The sequence below is a fragment of the Typopeltis vanoorti genome, chromosome 17 (genome assembly GCF_054136105.1).
Source record: "Typopeltis vanoorti isolate ZY-2024b chromosome 17, IOZ_Tvanoo_1.0, whole genome shotgun sequence".
NCBI lineage: Eukaryota > Metazoa > Arthropoda > Arachnida > Uropygi > Thelyphonidae > Typopeltis > Typopeltis vanoorti.
The window spans coordinates 42,577,612-42,596,514 of NC_143565.1; the positions used below are offsets into that span (position 1 = coordinate 42,577,612).

General features: G+C 33.1%; 1 protein-coding gene across 3 annotated transcripts in view; it reads left to right on the forward strand.

Annotated features, from left to right (window-relative positions):
• Window positions 1-18,903, forward strand: part of LOC150097323 (septin-9-like) — a 248,179-nt gene that overhangs the window by 80,534 nt on the left and 148,742 nt on the right. The window contains exon 1 of one of the 3 annotated variants that reach the window (XM_090407757.1): window positions 9,481-9,639. The exons of 1 other annotated variant lie outside the window; for it this stretch is intronic. The gene's annotated coding sequence lies outside the window, so the exon portion shown is untranslated. Of the gene's footprint in view, window positions 1-9,480; window positions 9,640-15,682; window positions 15,705-18,903 lie in introns of those variants that run through there. One more of the 3 variants, XM_090407755.1, reaches the window with a different exon arrangement.

The following is an 18,903-nucleotide window of genomic DNA, read 5'->3' on the forward strand; positions in this document are numbered from 1 at the left end:
TTAGAGGTGGGGGGGGGGGTTCGAATCCCGTCTAGAACGCGAAGGCCCTTTATCGGGGATTTCCAATTGAAGGTGAATTATTGGGTGTCATTTGGAAGGATGTTTGTCTCCGGGAAACTCCGGTTCTTTTCATTCCGTGTATTCAGCTGGCAAACCGGCCAGACAAACACAAGCAATATAAGGATACTAAGGGAATAAGGATTAACCATTCTGTTCCATCGGATATGGTTTCGAAAGCCTGCATGGTTCAGTGTGAGTGTATACGTAAGCGTAAAATAGAACAAAAGGTTAACTATAAATAGTTAACGATATCAAATGTCCTACATAAAATATATCTTCATTCAGTGCTTTCCTTGGATTTCTTCCTTCCTTCCCGTCTAAGATGCGAATAAACTTTTTAAGGCTTTTCAACCGACGGGTTGTTAGCTGTCTCATACAGAGGTGGCACAGGTTTCTCATCCAAAAACTCGGGTTTTTCATCCCATAAAATAAGCAAACGGCCAGAAGAACACACACAAATTACAGACTTGATTCACGGAATTCATTGACTTAGTTGCATCTGCCATAATCCCAAAGAACAAACCTCCGTTCATTCCGAATTTTAAATGTAATTAATGTTATCCAACTGAAAAACAACAAAAAAAAAACTAATATTCCTTGAAGTTTATATTAAAATATTAACTTGAAATTAATAAACATTAAATAATTTTAAATATCTTAAATAATTATTTTTATTTTTACATTATATATTATACCATATATTCATGGGTAGAAGTATATTATGATATTTCTGACATCCTGTCTTCCCATTCTTTTAATCCTGTGATCTCTGGTTATTTCTTCATCTTCATATATACCTCATGAGATACATCTGAGGTATCCAATCATTCACATACCCGATTGGAAAAATCGTAATTTGAAAGTTTCTAATTTATTGAACCAGACTGAATCTTTTCAGCCTGAGTATTGAACATAACATCACTTTTCATTAAAGATGAAAATTTTCATAGAGTCAAAAGCCGCACAAAGACACAAAGAAGATAATGAATTGATAGAAATTAATTGCTTATCTGACTACTACTTTTTTTTTCTTCGTTCTCCCTCTCTCTCTCGCATGTCTGAGCTCATTAGTATATATAAAATGCTGATTGGCTTGAAACTGCATACAAAGAGCATTCAAATTCTATTGTGCAAGCAGCCTATTAGGGACACGCCACTTCATTTGTCAAGAATGAACCTCAGTACACTAAAGCTAGTTGAGTCCATATTAAAAAAAGAATGGAGAATGGTAGAGAAGATATAGGTACGTAACTTTGGGAAACATCACAGTTGATGATTAGTTATTTTTAGGCGCACGTGTTCTAGCACCGAAGTGACGATCGACAGATACCTGGTAGGTTGTCTGCACCAGTTGGTTGATGAAGTAGATATGTGAGTCATGATTTCACTCCAAAGCCTTCTTCCCCCTGTATAGACAACGAATGGCATTATGTGTGAAGCCGATTACTCTAAGGGAAAAAAAGAGATGACACATGCTCACTAACTTTCCTACTTTCCTATAATACTATTTATTGATCATTGATTTTAAACAATTGTTCATTATTTCGATAAATTTTTCATCAGAGGCCTACTGGTACAGATTTCTTTTATGCCATTCTTCCCCTTATTATTCATGCTCCTTCGTCAATAAATATCTGATCTATTATTTTTGCTTCTGTAAAAACTTCTTTCCGACTTCAATACTGTTGAGTACTCTTTACAATAAATGGAACTCGCAAACCGTTTGTCAATTACTGTTTTTGTTGTTCTTCCTTCTATCTTCTCTAGAAGATCATTCTCTTTCCAATTTTGTAATCCTACACAAAATGCGCTCATGAATCAGTGACATCAATGGGCCACTTTCAAAGCTTTAGATGGATTTGTTTACAGCTAGGTAACCCTTCATGCTCAATTCTCTCCCTTGCGCAGTGAAGGATTTTGCAGTATGGCAGCTAATCAACTGTCAGGAAGTTATACAAATACAATGTTATCAAAACTTTGCACAGAAAAACTTCTTTCTGTCTAAATGGGAACTGACATATCATTAATAACATTCCAAATTGGGTCGTATTTTCCGCACTTCATATCATATTCAATGTTTGTAATCTTGTGCCCAATTTATTTATATTTTTCATTTTAAAGGTACGAACTTCAATCTCTCCTTTATCTTATATTTCATTTCTGCGTTATTTCTACCTATATTTAGCCGTCCAGGATGGCTAACTGGGTAGCGGCTCTCCCCTTTCCATCCAAGAACAGGCTGAGTTCAAATTCCACGACTGGTCTCTAAAGCAGAATTTTCGGATTAATGTGCTATAAGATTGCACATGCTTTCATCCTGAGTTAATATAGAAATTACGGTTTCTACACTTCGATTGTTTGTTAATAGAATTTCCTTTTAATAAAGCCATTTTGCGATGCACTTATAATAATATTGACAACTCAACGTCTCATAACAACAGATCCAATTATTTTCTTACCATGAATTTTAGACTAGTGCTACAATGGTTTACTATTTACTTTAAACTCTCCTTTATAAATTTTGTATAACATTTGCACTTCTATACAGAACTGAGGAAATTTGATTACCATAATAATAGATAACTTCAACTTTAATTTCGGTCGATAAATAATTTATGCATTTATATATTCCAGTGTTTCTTACATTCTTGGGAAATTATCTTTATAATGTCATCCGAGACATTATCAAGACTAAATCTTGATTTTTTAACACTAAATCTGTTAACGATAACGAGCAGACGACACATATTTCTATCCTGAGTCATGGGAGCTTGTGGGTTAATGAAACTTTTTTTTTCAAACTCGGGTGAATCAGTTTCATTATTCATGACTTTAGTTCACGAATTGAATCAGCATACCTAATAGAGTATTTCAAAACAGACTCAAGGCTAGTGGGATCTTGAGACTATCATATTACTGACGCTCTCTGAAAGTAGTGCTTTATGAATACGTGAGGATGTTGGTCAGCTTTCATCCTAGGATAGTCATGGCTCATATTCCAGTTTTGCCCGATTTATCTATGACATCCTCAGCTTACTCGACTCTCCGAAGTTATTACTTTGTATTTAATCTTTAAACATTCAGTTATCCTATCCATGTTAGAAAAACGAGAATAAATATGCGATATATGAAATTGTTAATGAATTCTGTGAACTTTCAAGTGGAATAGAGAATAGATGCAATTTAAGTAATTCATTGAAATGCTTCTTCTGTTTTTGTTATTTATTCATGAATACTTAAATGCTTAAATTAAATATATTAAATATTTAATTGAATTATCCTTGTTCTCCTTCTCTGACAATCGGGAATTTACTGTATTTTTAATATTGAAATATATAAACATATGACGTAGTGATCACTTCACCTTAGTTATTTATTTTATGCACTTAAGAAGTAAGTATTTATATTCCAAAATGTAATATATAACATCATCCAACAGACAATCACAATTACATGATTTTAATCAGCAGTAACTAAACTGTGCGGAGATTATTGTCTTTTTTTATTTGAAAGACTTCCGCTTTGCTCCTCAATTCTTTCCAGGAATTTGAGATTTTCTAAGTTAATAGTGCATAAACCTCTCTATAAATGATTAAATAAACGCAAGAAAACAAAGCATGACGCAAAAATAAAAAGGAATTGCAGTGAAAACTATCTAATAAGCAGATTATCACTGAATTTCATCAATATTTCTACATTAAAATTCGTTACAGCTAAAATGTTCGTTATAAACTTATACATCTGGAAAGATAAAAATTATCCTAAAATTCAACTGCAAGCAGTAATTACCTTTATTTCATCTTTCCACTTTATCATCATCCATTCCCTTCATTCGCTTAGTCGAGTTGGGAATACCATAAACGATGGCATTCCAGTCCAATCTGTCTGCAACCAAGTTATTTAAATTTCTGAAAGAGTTCATACCATTTATACTCTTAATATTTTCTATTCATTTCCTTGTAGGCATTCTCAGAGGTATGTTTTCTTCTGCTATTTCATCTTGGAGAACTTGAGGAAATCTTTTAGTAGGCATTCTGTGCACATGTCCCTACCATTGTAACTTCACCTTAACTGTTTTTGTTTGATTCTTGTTATTATTTGAAATAAGCTAATGTAATTCTTCTCTAATCTCCTGATTCTTTTACATTTCAGTCATGCTACATACTTACCATTGAGTAGTACCATTGAGCAGTACCATTGAGCTACATACTTTGATTTTAAGTTCTGCGGAGAGATGTGTATTTTTCCATATATTTGTAAGTTTGGTCATAGTAGACCCTAAATTTATTCTGTTTGATAGCTTCTTCATAATTTAACCTGTCTATGATTATCTTGTGTAAGAAATTGAATTTCTTCTAAGTTAAGTTCTTCATTTCAACCTACAGCCATTATTTTGGTTTTATAAAGGTATCTAAACTTTGTTTGCATAGTCCTTGTGTTTTTATGTAGGTTTTCGATCATATACTTTGTTTTCCTTATTATCTCTAAATAATATTGTATCATCTGCATATTTTATATGATGTAAATTTTGTCCATTCACAGTTTTTCCCATGTTTTCGGGAACATACTCTTTTACCAGTTCCTCCAGGCAAAAGCTAAACAGATATACTGAAAGTGGACATCCCTACATAAAATCTCTCTCAATTTGTAATTCAAAAAATTAAGGTGTTCCAAATTTTATTGTTGCCATAATATTTTTGTAGTACTGGAGGATGATATTTGAGTATTTTTTTCACTTTTATTTTTATTCTAAAATTTCAAACAACTTATTTTTGTTTATTAAGTCGAACGCTTTTTTTTTTCTACATCAATTCAGATAATTGTAAAAGAGTATAAATTGCATCATTGTAGATCTCTCTCTCTCTCTCTCTCTCTCTCTCTCTCTCTCTCTCTCTCTCTCTCTCCTAAACCCCATTTGCTCTTCTCCTAAATTGTGGTAATAAGGTGCTTTAATCCTGTGTTGTATAATTCTTTTAAATCATTTATGTGTGAGTTGAGAATAATAAGTTTAAACAAATATGTATCTGTTAAGGAACAGAAATGAAAAACAGCAGTTATTATATATCATGTAATGCATATATAACCAGAAAAACGATCATCATAGTTTCGATTTATTAGAATCGGACCTAAAAATGAACCTAAAAAATGCTACTTGCCTACTCCTGGAACCCGCTGAATCTTCCTTTAGTCCACCTCACTTCACAAATATTCTTTTGAATTGGGGAAGACGATATTTTAGCTAGAGCTAAGAGCTAGTGAAATTATAAATAAATAAAAACTGCATATATATTATTTTATTTACACAGTATCACACTTTTTTTAGATTTTTTTTGAACACTTCTTCCTCCTTTCTGTGACAGAAAGTGTCAGAGAACTAATATTGGATCTTTCGTGTCACAAGTATCATGTACTTCATGATTCCCCAAGCATCATGATTAAGAAAGAAAGCAAGAAATGTTAAGTAAATATATAAAATTTTGCTTTTAAGATTTCCAATAAATATATGTAAAATATCCGGCCTGGATGGAACTCGGGGGAGCCGAGTTGAGTAGACGATTTGAGAACTCACACTACTACACTACGACCTATGAATGAGCATCTGCAATGATCTCTAATTCATAAATAGTATAGAAATAGAAGACACGACACAACATAAATTTTAAAAAAATAAATAATTTTAATTAGGAAAAGATTTTTGAAAAATTTTCTAGTGTTTTTTTCCATTTTCTTTGGGGAAAGGGGGCCCCTTCCCCCTATGGGTGCACAACTGTGTGGATTTATGAATGTATTTATGTGTAAGATGAATTTCATTTACTGGTGTGTGAGACCACCAGCCTGGTTATTGAAGGTTTAACCTGATTTGGAAAAAAATTCATGTTTGGTCTCTAGATCAGGATTTCCGTATTATCTAACGACTGTCCCACCTACGGTACTAATACTAATTACTATAGGTTTCGTGGGTGGGATTCATTTAAAAAAAAATAATAATAATAATAAAAGATGCTATTGTGAATACGTCAAGGATTTCTGAGATTTTTTTTAAATGCATTGCGATGCTGCCATTTTAATCAGAAAAATTCATCTTATAAGACAAATACTTTGTCTTCTTTGTGACCTAGCATCGTTTATAGATATCCCTCTATTCCCCACAAAAAAAAAAAAAAAATCCATACCCTCCCCTTCAAACTTAACGCCATTTTAACTGCGCTTAATAGTACATAAGCAAAAATATTCCTTACAAAGTAGAATACATCTTTCTTTTTCTTTAGGATTGTCTGTAAATTATGTGTAATGTTCTTGAAGAAGTGTGTATGTGAGGGAGAGGGGTTGTCTTGTTGTGCCAGTGGATGATAGTTAGCAAAGGCGACAGTTATGGTTTTGCGGCAGTGAAGGAGGAAGGAGAGAGATATTTTACGAATAGAAAAAAATTTCACTTATTTTTCAAAATATATTTCTCACGTTTGTTTTTCCTAATGCAATTTATAAACTTGTATATTTTAGTCCAGTGTACGAAATACATGTTCAATTATTTTATATAAAATTAATTAATATTAGATAAATATTGCTTTATTATTCAGATCAGAATTTAATTTGACTCTTCACAGCACTGAATGAGGTTTATCGAGAGTTTAGTCTTTCAGATCCTTATGCCATTAACAGTTTAAAGATTAAACTCAGACAACAGTTAAAAACTGGAATATCAGTTTAAGAAAGAAATGCAAGATATATTATATTTATAATAAACAAATCGAATTGTACTGTCATATAGTTAGCACAGTTTGAAATTCTACAAACATAGGAAAATTACATCATCATCATCATGCGTTTCAAGGATTTAGGCCTAGCATTGCCTGTTCCGGCCTTAGAATTTATAGTTGAATCGTTTAAGAGGACGTCCTGGTTTTCTTTTTCCTAATGACTTTTTCCTAAAGAAAAATTACATATTTCACTTTACTACTTTAAAGGTTAAGTGCATTTTTCTAAAATCGACCTCGGAAAGTGAAATGGCGTCGCTAAGATGAATTTGTAACTTGAAAAACTATAAATATATGATGGAAATGTTTATTCATTGAATGACTGTTTCAACATCCTCACGGACAGATCATTAAGCTATGATAAAGTGAAAATATTAAAATAAAGAATTATTATAAATTACTAATATCTTGTTGGTTATTCCTTATTAAAATATTATAAAATTATAATAATTTAATAATATTAATAACGAATGGCTAATATTTTAGTATTAAATAAAATATTTTATAGAAACAAGATATTTAAATAGCATTATTTGCGTTTTTGGGAAACTTGTTATTTATATATATATATATATATATATATATATATATAGAACATTTGAGAAAAGGGTATAATTTGTTCCAGTTTGTAATGGGGTTGGAAGGAGCTAAAAATTCGGAAAATAGCTTTACCTTCCCTATGGACGATCCTTTATAATGCGGTGCATTTTCTTGAGCATAAGCTGAGCCGAAAAGCTTAAGCTTACATTGGAACCTAATTCCTCTGTAATCATAGTACTCTTTATTCTATACGGCGGAGAAAATCGACAGAATGAGAACATTCAAGTTTTGTATAGTACTTCACAAAAGAAAAAAAAAAGTTACATATTTGCCAGAAGGAAAAATGAGGAGTCATCTCAATTTCAGAAGCTTAGTTGCATAAATACGGCACTCACAGCAACAATTTCGTAGTAAGTTTTGTACGATTCATTCAAGGATTTAATAAAGTATTTTCGAAGGCAAACAGAGAAAAGGATATGGCTTTGAAATTAAACGCTATAAAACCTTCAATCTTTGAGCCATTGCGTTTCTTGGAGATATTGCCAACGTCTCTTTTACGAGTTTCTTGAAATTTAAACTTCAAAGTTGTTTTAGTTGTGCATGCAATTATTTTAATTTGAAATAAGCATAGAAGTAAATTTGTTGTTAATAAATTCGAATAGCGTTTCAAGGCTCAATCTTCACTGCAATCCTAGATCCGCAAGCCAATGGTAGTTACTAATCAGAGATATCCTCCTAGAGATTACTGATATCCGTACTTACATAGTTTTTTTTTTTTTTTGTGGTCTGTAAAATTGCATAATCGTATTTGCGTACTTATTTTTTAAATATCATATACTTTTAACACTAGTAAGTCATATTAATAAGTCAATATGCCTGTTTTTTTTTTTTAAACCAGTTCCTGCTTGAAAATATAAGAAAAATTACTGGAAAAAGCCTTAAGACGTTGGCGTTTCTTTCAAAAAATAACTGGAATGCATGATATCTACTGTCCAACCACAGATGCGAGATCCTTCAACACTTCTGTGCATGGCAGAAGAAGAAGGCGGATTAATTCCGATAATAGGGTAATCAACGTGTTTCGAGGGATGAGTGTTTACTATTATACGTCAGAAAATTAGCTTTTCTTTTATGAAAATTCTCGTTTTTAAAGTGGTAATTATTTTGCTTGTGCAACAGTTGAAAAACTTTACGTATAAAGCACGTGATTTTGCGTGTTGGTTACGAATTCGTACATCGCCTTATTCCTTTCTCCCCAACAACATGAATTGACTCTTCTTGGCAATCCGCCAACCATGGTTCTCGCATCTGTGGTCGAACACTACTTTTCTACCAATTCAGCATCCACTGGAAAGTGATTTGCAATAAATACTGTACCAGTACTATTATAATCTGGGACATAGACTGAAAACAAAATTATATTTACCAGTAACATTGTTTCGGTATAAGAAGGAATTGCACACTGAAACTTTGAAAAATTTCTGTATATTCTCTAAACTCAGAGCCGATATCAAATATGTCAAGTAGAACTAGCTTGAAAAATAGAGCCAATACAGTTTCACCAGTTCACTCTTATTTGACTCCATTGAATCTCCATTGCCGAAATAGAATAATTAAACTATACATTAGTGAAGGAAGGTATAGCAAGATTAGCCTATAAAATATCAAGGAAGCTAAAAATTGTTTTGATTGTTTCTCAACAAATATATATATATATTTGTATATCAATAATATATATATATATATAATACTATATATATATATATATATATATATATATATATATATATATATATATATATATTCGGATTCGGGAAGGTTACTTTGTTTTGACCCGTCCAGTCTTTTTTTGTTTTTTATTTTGTGGGGGGGGGGGAACCAGAGCGATGTTTCGTGTTTCGCTTGTTCATTTATATTTTAGGTACCTCAATAGTTATTTTCTACCAATCCGAGCATTGGTTAAAACACGTGACAGATATAAGGTCACTGAAACGACACCTTGAAATGTGGTATTTAATCTTGAAGAGTGTCCCGTAGCATCCAATTAGCTTGCAGTGTAGCGCCTAACCGACAGTTCCCCCCCACCTTCTTTATCCCCTCCATCCTGTTAATAAGCTGCCCAACTGTACTCCACGTCATGATGTCCTGTTATCGCAATGCTTGCATGAGAACGGATACGAATGTTCAAAACTACATGGGTTGAAACGTCTCGGGTCATTCTGTCAGCGGTTTACTTGTTTACGCGTCAAAGTATACGACCGCACGTTTGTCCTTGGACACAAAGGTAAGATGGTGTTTATTATGTATACATTTAGCAAAATGTGTTTAAAAGAACAGTCACAATTTTTAACATTAACAATTTCCCAACGATCAGGCGTCGTAAAGTTACCCTAGCAACCGGTACTATACATACGAAAGAAATAGTAACAGCGATAAAAGCAGTCAAATGCGTTATGTGTGACAGGAAATAGGTTGTCGTTAGAAGTTGAGCGGCTGTGTTATCTTGTAATTTATTTTATTTCCTCTGTGAACGACCTGACAAATAAATTGCAGAGATTTACTGTACAGAATATGATTTTAATGTTTAGGAAAATTAGTGCTAAATTATAACTGTAGGCAATAAATTTACCAGTTATTATTATTGTTGTTATTGTTGTGCAATGCATCTGAAACGTTTGCGTTTACAGAGCGAAAAGTTTTGCTTAGTTAATAAATGCTGTAAATGATTATTTGAATATGAACCAAGTGGTCGTATTAAATGGTCACACTTGGCATCGAGACTTCTGTCCCTCCCCGTTTTCCCTCAGTAACGGAGTGTCACAGTGCTTTAGACTTCCTTCCTTCCTCCATGCCGCATAAAACAAAACAAATATATATATATATATTTAATAGTCAAATTAATAAAAATAAATAATAAATAAACATTTTCTAAAAAAAAAAATGCTGTTACGTTTTTGATATATCCTACAATACTATTTGTCAGATACATAGTTATAATAATAATATAGTAATTTATATATATTTATATAGTAATAATATTTACCAGATTTAATATAGTTATATTAAAATCAACTTTAAATGCTATTTCGCAAATTTTTTTTCTAAATGTGATTCCTATCCACGAAAAGTTGTAAACCTATAGTACATCAGTATCATGGGTAGGTTGAGTTTTTTTGTTCTTCAAAATTATTTTTTACATAATTGGAAAACTCTAATCTATAGACAAAACAGAACTTTTTCAAGCCACTTCAGGCTTCCAGTATGATGGTTTACACACAGGACGACGAAATCCATCTTCCACCTAAAGACTGGGTATTCGAATGCACGATACATTGGTTGGAGGGAGGAGTGCTATCCACTCCTCCCTCCACACAGGCTGTGATACGACATTAACGATGATGATCTTTAATGAATGTTTTTAATCTTAAGACAGGCTATATTTATAAGATTTAATCTTAAGATTAAGATTATATTGCTTCATAACTTTCAGAATAATTCTCCTTCTAATGAAAAGTTATGGAACACAGAATTTCACCTCTTTAAGAAGTATTTTATATTGTATATGCATTAATTTTAATTTTTTACATTAATGCAGTAAAAACACATCAAAATGCATGAGGTTTTTTTTTTTTTTTGAATATCGTACTCAATTTTTATGACAATCTTACCCTCGAAAAGTTGAAAATGTATAGCATATTAGCGTGCATGAACCTTATTTCTGAAGACTGAATTGGCTATTAGTTCTTGATGTTACACCAGGCGATGAAAATCATCAGCTCTTAGTTTAATCGATTTTAAATTGAATTAAAGGATATCTAAGGAATTTCATGTCTTTCTTGTACTTCGGATGATTTGAAATAATTGGGACCTCCCGCGATGAGTCTTTTGACTCCATGAAGGTTTTATTATTAATAATAATAATTTTTGTAAAAAACTTGAATATGCTCATCTCATATGACAGGGAAAGTCAGAAAAATGTATAATGCAAATTCTATATCCTTCTCCTTTTGTAATGTTTCGAATAATTCTTTTCCACGTGAATACAGGTGGTGAAGAAAGGTCATCTCTTGCGAGATTCTATGAGTATCCCCAAATTATGAAAATCTAACTTTATTATGATATTAGAAATTACATGTAGAAATTTTTATCATATTTTATCATTTTGAGTTCATCATCCATACACAGATCTTAACACTGTCTGTGTGTATTGCATGGAATTATGTTTTCCATGTGAAAAACTGACCACGAAACTGCTGAGGTTATAAAAATACCTTTTGATTTCACTCTTTTTAGAGATTCAGTACATAGTATTGAATACCTGTGTATCACTTAATACTTAATCTTCTTTACTTAAGCTGTAATTGGTGTTAATAGAGTGTATTGAGTAGTCCCAAACGCCAGTCTCTCAACCCCTTTTCCTCCATATTTCCAAATATTCATACATTATTCCGAATCCTTTCACAGCAGCGTTTTACACTGTTGAAGGATTCGAACCCTCGTAACGCTCTTATGTCGAAGAAGAGACTATATTTAGAATTATGCTATATTACAGTTAAATCCAAAGAAGTCGAAGCATTTTTTCCCGATAAGCTCTGAATTTTTTTTTACCTTAGAAACACAGCACTTGGACATCTTTGAAATGCTTTTTAATCCTTATGTTGATGAGATTCAAAATTGTCTGAGAATTTTAAGATAGAATGGTAGGTTTTAGATGCGTTTTGTCTGCCCATTTGCTTACATACAATAACTTTTCTCTCTCTCTCTCTCTCTCTCTCTCTCTCTCTCTCTCTCTCTCTCTCTCTCTTCTGGAGGGAATTTAATAAACTTTAATTAAGGATCTCTTTTAAATTTGGGTGAGTCATCTCAGTTCTGAAAAATAGAAAACGAAGGAATTGCAGTTATTCAAACGGTTTTCGTGCACTTCTTTGATATTGTAGGGCTCGTGCTTGCGTAGCGTCTGCATCATAACTCAATGAGTTTGATCAAAACTGGGATTTATATTTAAATGTCTAGAGTTTGATAAAATCTCTGCGAATTCTGAGCTTTTCTTGCCGTCTAATAACATCGATATGAAGACTTTGGCACGTTCCCTGTCACCTGGTATCTGGTGAATTCATGCCGGTTTAATCGAGGTTAATAGTTGTCATGACAACGCCATAACATTGAGTTTCTGATTAGTAATGCCTCTGGCATGTTCCTCGATGCGTTGTTTAATTTTATTATTCTTTTTTTTTTTTTCTGTTTGTCCGAAATAGGGCATATTACAATTATACCACTGCCAGCACACTCCTGAATATTTCTAATTCCTCATGTTTTAGTGTCATTGATCGGAGGAAATAACGTAGTTTACAGGAGTTGCTTTATTAAATTTTGGCTACGCGGTTATGACAGAATCAATGTAAGGAAAACAATGGTGGCCTTTGACTTCATCGATGTCCAGCGTGTTGCTGATTTGAGACCATGGAGGCCGATCTGAGCTCCAGTCTTTCGGTGGGCTTTACGCAGAAATTGTTGTGTGGAAGAGGCAACAAAAATTCTCAAGTTCTCAACAGAAGCTACAGAAAAGCTATATGATGGAACTATCAATCGTAGTTATATCACTGATGATATCTCAGTCTTTGAAGCGTCAAAGATTGAGACACTCGCGTCCAAGTCCAGGGATAATATCACATTTTACTGAGAATCTGTTGAAATTTTAGGAGTGCATGTTAGACATTGTTAAACAGTCCAGAGGATTATGGCATGATGATGATAATGATAACACTAACAAGGTATAATGAAGTGTAATGCTTTGATTCAGTCATTATAAGGAAGTGTTATTTACATTCAGTCTTATTATGTCATAATAATAGTGTCAAATACGATAGGATCCCATTAAAAATGGAATTTTACGTTCTTAACTAGTTTTATTTGCTTAATTCTATTAATTCTAATGAATTGCCGAAATTTTCCTTCTTGTTGTAAGATTCACCTATTGTCATTACACAAGAAACATTGTTATTCTTATTACTTGACACTTCAGTGGAATCTAATGACTCATCAGGGGAGAGCACTTCGCAAATCATGATCCACAATCTACAGTACTTAAACCACCATGCAAACTACTCCATCTGCCGCCCACTAATAGTTTTTTTGTCTATTAATGGCACGTGTTCTCTGAGTGATTTGTCCCCTTAAGGGATGAAAAACCCGAGTTTTTTTCCGGGAGAGAAAATTCTGCTAACTCCGTATGAAATTGGTGGATTACTTTCAACTTTATTTATTTATTCGTATGGAGTTGCCTCCCTTTTCTTCCCCGTCCCTATTGGGACGAGTTGAGCCCCCCCCCCCCTCATGGGAGGTTAAGTATTTATGGCTGTAGATCACGGGACCGGTTTGCCTGCTTGCGGGATGAAAAACCCCAGATAAACTGGAGGGGGGGGAACCCTACTGTCCACGGCTAACTTGGCTATGGCTGAGGAAGGTCTTTAGAAGAAGCTTAAGAAGATCCTTAAGCTCCTCACGTTGGCGACGGGAATCGAACCCAGGACACTCCTTCCCAGGCATATGGTTGTGAAGCGCAAAGCCACTAGGCTAACCGCGCGGACTTTATATGGACTTTCAATGGAAAATGTCCATATAAAGATTCTTTTTGACATACGCGAATCGAACTTAGGTCTTTTCATATCGAACTACGCACTCAGCTGCGCTACGGAGACGTTAACAAAAACAAGTAACACCAAATTCTTACTCAACGATTCACAGGCACCGCATCTCCCACACATATTCTTAATCTTCAGGGGGAAAAAAAAGTTCCAGGGCTGTTATTATCTGATTGTTCCATCAGTTTCAACGCTTCAAAAATATTATTCGTTTTCTCAGACCGAACCAAGCTCTTTTTTTCGAGGTCATACAAATGCTTGCTCACGATTTATCCGATAATGGATGAACCTTGAAGCGACGAATACCTCTTTGACGGAGTGATTGGATAGTAGACGTCGCTTAGAATCACGATTACTAATCGACGATAAGTTTTCTGGCGCCCAGAGGAAAAGTCTGATCCTTAAATTAAAAAAAATAATAATAAATAAATAAAGTTGTGCGAATCCATGCTTTTTTTATTTTTAATTTGGCTTCCGGGAAAATGGACCACTTACGTCAGTCGTGATCATTCTGAAACTGATTCTAATCTATACTATTATGTTTCAAGGTATTTGGGATATTTATTAACATTTATCGAGCACTGTCGATCTTAGACGAAATCAGATACGTTAACACCAACCTTTGGGAAAAAATTATGTGGAATTTTATGCATACTATTAACCCAGTCTCTGGGATACTTAGTGTGTGCATTTTTCTTGGATAATAAATGACGGTATAATGTAAGAATGTTTCGAATAATGGTAATTGAACTGATAGCCGTGTTATTTGGTTCAGCGAACAATAATGCTAGTGAACAGCAAGTGAATGCCTCTTGTCTGTGTGTGTGTGTATGTGACAGCACATTTAGATTGTTTGTATATTATAATATCATTTTTATAATATAATATTTTATATTATAATTTAAGCTAGTGAATTAAGTTTGTTTCTCCAAATAAATTTAATTAACATTAACAGTTTTAATTAATATAATAATTAATGTAAATACTGTTCTAAACAAATATTCCAGTTGGAGTCTGTAATTTGAAAAAAAAAAATAAATAAATAAAATAAAAATACCTCACTTAAAAGTATACTCTCTGCTATATGCATTATTGGTAAAGATATAAAATGATTATTTTATAAAGGTATAAAATGCATTTATCTCTCACAATGTCATACAAACTGGAAGCTGAACTTATAAAACCTGTGCGCCTATTTTTATATATTTATTCTACCCACTTATACTGATTTAGTTTATGCATTAAGTACAGGGCAAAAGTTAAGGCCTTGTAAAATATATACACTTATATAACGTCATTAAATATTCTCTGACTTGCTTGGGCCATAACACTGAAATACATCTCCTCTCATAAAAACTGAATATCTCTTTGGACTTCAAATGCCTCTCTTCACTTATCCGTATAGTTTTCACATCACGACTACTGAAAATGAAATCCGAGTAGTTGAACTTTTCAAAGCTTGCCGCGCAGTTGTGATTCCTAGAAAAACAGATTTATAGAGGGATTGCGACAGCTGTTACTTGTCTTTTCAGTTTCCCTTAATCTGCTGTTGATGACAGCTTTTCCCCATAACTTTGCCATTCTTAGCAGAATCCGTCAGGTCAGTTCACAGATCAAAGGTGCCTTATTCTAAGTTTATCACTGAAGTCACCCAATGCTGACGGTTCACTTGGCATGTGTAATACTGCGGATTACTAATTCTACCAAAGTTAGCTGCTTTTGTTTTATTCATATGACTTTATTCATTCTTTAAGTATTTTGCCTATAAAAATATTTAATAATTGTTTGTCGAGGTCTGCTCTAAAACCAATCCATTTCTGGAAGCTAGCCATTGAAAAAAATTCACACATGTTAATATATATATATATATATATATATGAAACGTACTATTAACTCGGGGTTGGGATATGTTCATTTTTCTAAATTAACTGACTTAAACCCGAGTTTAAGTCAGTTAATTTAGAAAAATGAATATATATATATATATATATATATATATATATATATATATATATATTCTTATCATTATGATTAGTTGCAAATCTAGTGGTTAAATTCCTCACTAATACTACTTTGGAATACTTGTGTATAAAAGATTCTGGCGATGTTTACATAATAAAAATAATTTACGACTTAAATAGTTTTTTTAAGCAATTCTTTTTAGTTTCACATTCCAAGTTCTGGAATGAAAATTAGAAGATTTTAGAAAAAAAATATTTCTTCAGATTTTTCCAATTACAAAACAAAAAATACTATACTAGCTTATGTAAAAATAGTTAATAAACGAATGGCGTAAGTTTCATTTTATCTTTAAAATATGATTCACCACTTCTCGTATTTTGAATATTTTATTTTGATATTACTTGTGGGAAACTTGCCTCAAGGATAAAAGTACTTAGTCATTCTTTTTAATAGTTTTTTTTTTCTCGATGCAGTCAGATCAAGTTCATTACGAAAGTAATACATCATGGATGGCAATTGAAATTTGGTTGCTTAAGAAATTGCCAGAAGTGTTCACTATATGACAGCATGTAGAGTGAGAGAGAACTTTTTGGCACGAGAGACTGTTTACTTTGCATAGGCAGTGGTGGCTAAGTATATTTCACAAAATATACACGTACGTGTGTGTGTGTGTGTGTGTGTGTGTGTGTGTGTGTGTGTGTGTGTGTGTGTGTGTGTGTCACATAGACACATAGACATAGACCTGTGTGTGTGTGTGTGTCACACACACACAGGTCTATCCCCCCCCCGTAAAAAGCATTCATTTGATGTTTAATATCAAACACATTCCAGGCCAGCTTGGTTGGCCAAGCGGTTCGCGTATCTTCTCTCCATTTGATGTTTAATGTCAAACACATTCTAGGCCAGCCTGGTTGGCCAAGCGGTTCGCGTTTCTTCTCTCCAACAAACGTTTGGGAGAGATGAATTTCATCTCCCGGTATGAGTTCACTACCCAGATTACTGTAGTCCTGCAGTGGCTTGAAAAATAAAAACAGGACGCCTTTCAGAACAGTGTGCCAGAGAACGCAGTCTTACACTTCTAATTTTTCTTTCTTGTTAATTAAGTAGCATATCTTAAACATTCTGCAAAGGCGCTTGCAGTGGTATGTTGTATCTACATTTCCGAACTTTCTGGTTTTATACAGCATCCAATTCATTCATTATGTCATTTGTTATGTGATTTTGTATTGCTTTGCCACTTAACATGGTTTGTTTGAATCTAAAACTCAGAAGAGAGTACAGATCTTGGAATCGGGTTCGGAATACTGTCGAAGCAACTAATACAATGTATTGTGTCTATTGCACGTATTCTCCGACAATTTTTTCCTTTTTTGAGGGGTGAAAAACTCAAGTTTCAAGGAAGAAAAAATCCTGCCGCTCTGTATGAGACCAGTTAGTTCACTTTCAGCCCTTACCGAGGGTCTTTTCATTGTTTTTTCTTGTGTCCTTCAATTGGAAAGACCTGGTTGAAACTCCGTCTAGTCATTCGAAAACAAGTATTTCCTACCACAGGCAATCTGACATGATGTCCTCCTGGCGACCGCACTACAACAAATTTTAGAAGAAATCGTAAATATCAAGTTTCATTAAATTCAGTCCAGTCAGAGCAGAGTGATTATTTGAATTGTTTCGACTTTTTTTTTTTTTTTGCCAAATCTTGCTACTAAAAATGATCCAAGATGACTCGACAAACTTTAAGTAACGCGTCTAAATACAAAATTTCAATTATTCAAATTAAGTAGATCCTAGAACAGGTGAATTCATTTAACTACCTAGGATGTATGATCACTTATTAAAATGAAAAAGATATAAACATAAAAATTGCAAAATATTTAAAAATAATAGGAGTAATTAACTCTATATTTAAACCAAACCTAGTTCAAAAACAAACCAGTCTAAAAGTATACAATACATTAGCCCTTCCGGTCTTAATGTATGGAAGCGAAATCTGGACAATAAAACAAAAAGACAAACAAAGATTAACAACAGCAGAAATGAAGTTTATGAGAAAAACTGCAAAGTATACCCTATTTGATCACAAAAGAAACGAAGATATTATGAAAGAATTAAACCAAGAACCAGTAATTGGAAAAAAAAAATTAAGAAAAAAATTTAAAAATATAAACATAGATGGATGGAACACGTTCAAAGAATGAAAACAGAAAGATTACCAAAACAAGCCTTAAAGTACAAGCCATTAGGAAAAAGAAAACCAGGATGTCCTCTTAAACGATTCAACGATGACTTCTAAGGCCGGAACAGGCCATACTAGGCCGAAATCCTTGATACGTATGATGAGTAGATATTGAATCCAACATTATTTCAAAGCCGAATCGAGAAACTACAAGAGTTTCATGCCGAATATAGAAACTATAAAAGTTTCGGCGGATCCAAGCGTAAGCAAACTTTCATGACAGGGGCAACTCGTAGTAAAAGTGGTGTAAGCTCTGATCACTGTCCTTAGTATTTCCCATAATAAAAAACACATCTCCTAGCGGACATGTATGATGTTAAGGGGCGGGGTCGAATTTCAAAATTTGACCTCAAAAATCCGAACGAAACGAACTAATGTTATACATTTTGTAAAATGTTCCAAATAACATTAACTTTTACTCATAGGAAAATTATAATTCGAATCTTATGACGTTTAAAAAAAAAATCCTTAAAAGCAGCTCTCAAAATTTATGCTTATAAAAGGAATCCATATATTGATTTATCTTGTGATTTCGTTAATAATGAAGTATGGAAAAAAAAAAAATTCCTCTGAGGAAAAAAAAAGTGAATTACAGTAAAATTTTCATAGAATATAGAAAATAACTACAGACCAACTTAGATTTAAAAAAAAATTCCTTTCTTTAAAAAACGGGATGTTTGCGAAATGAGATGGGTTTTATCTGAAACTGATA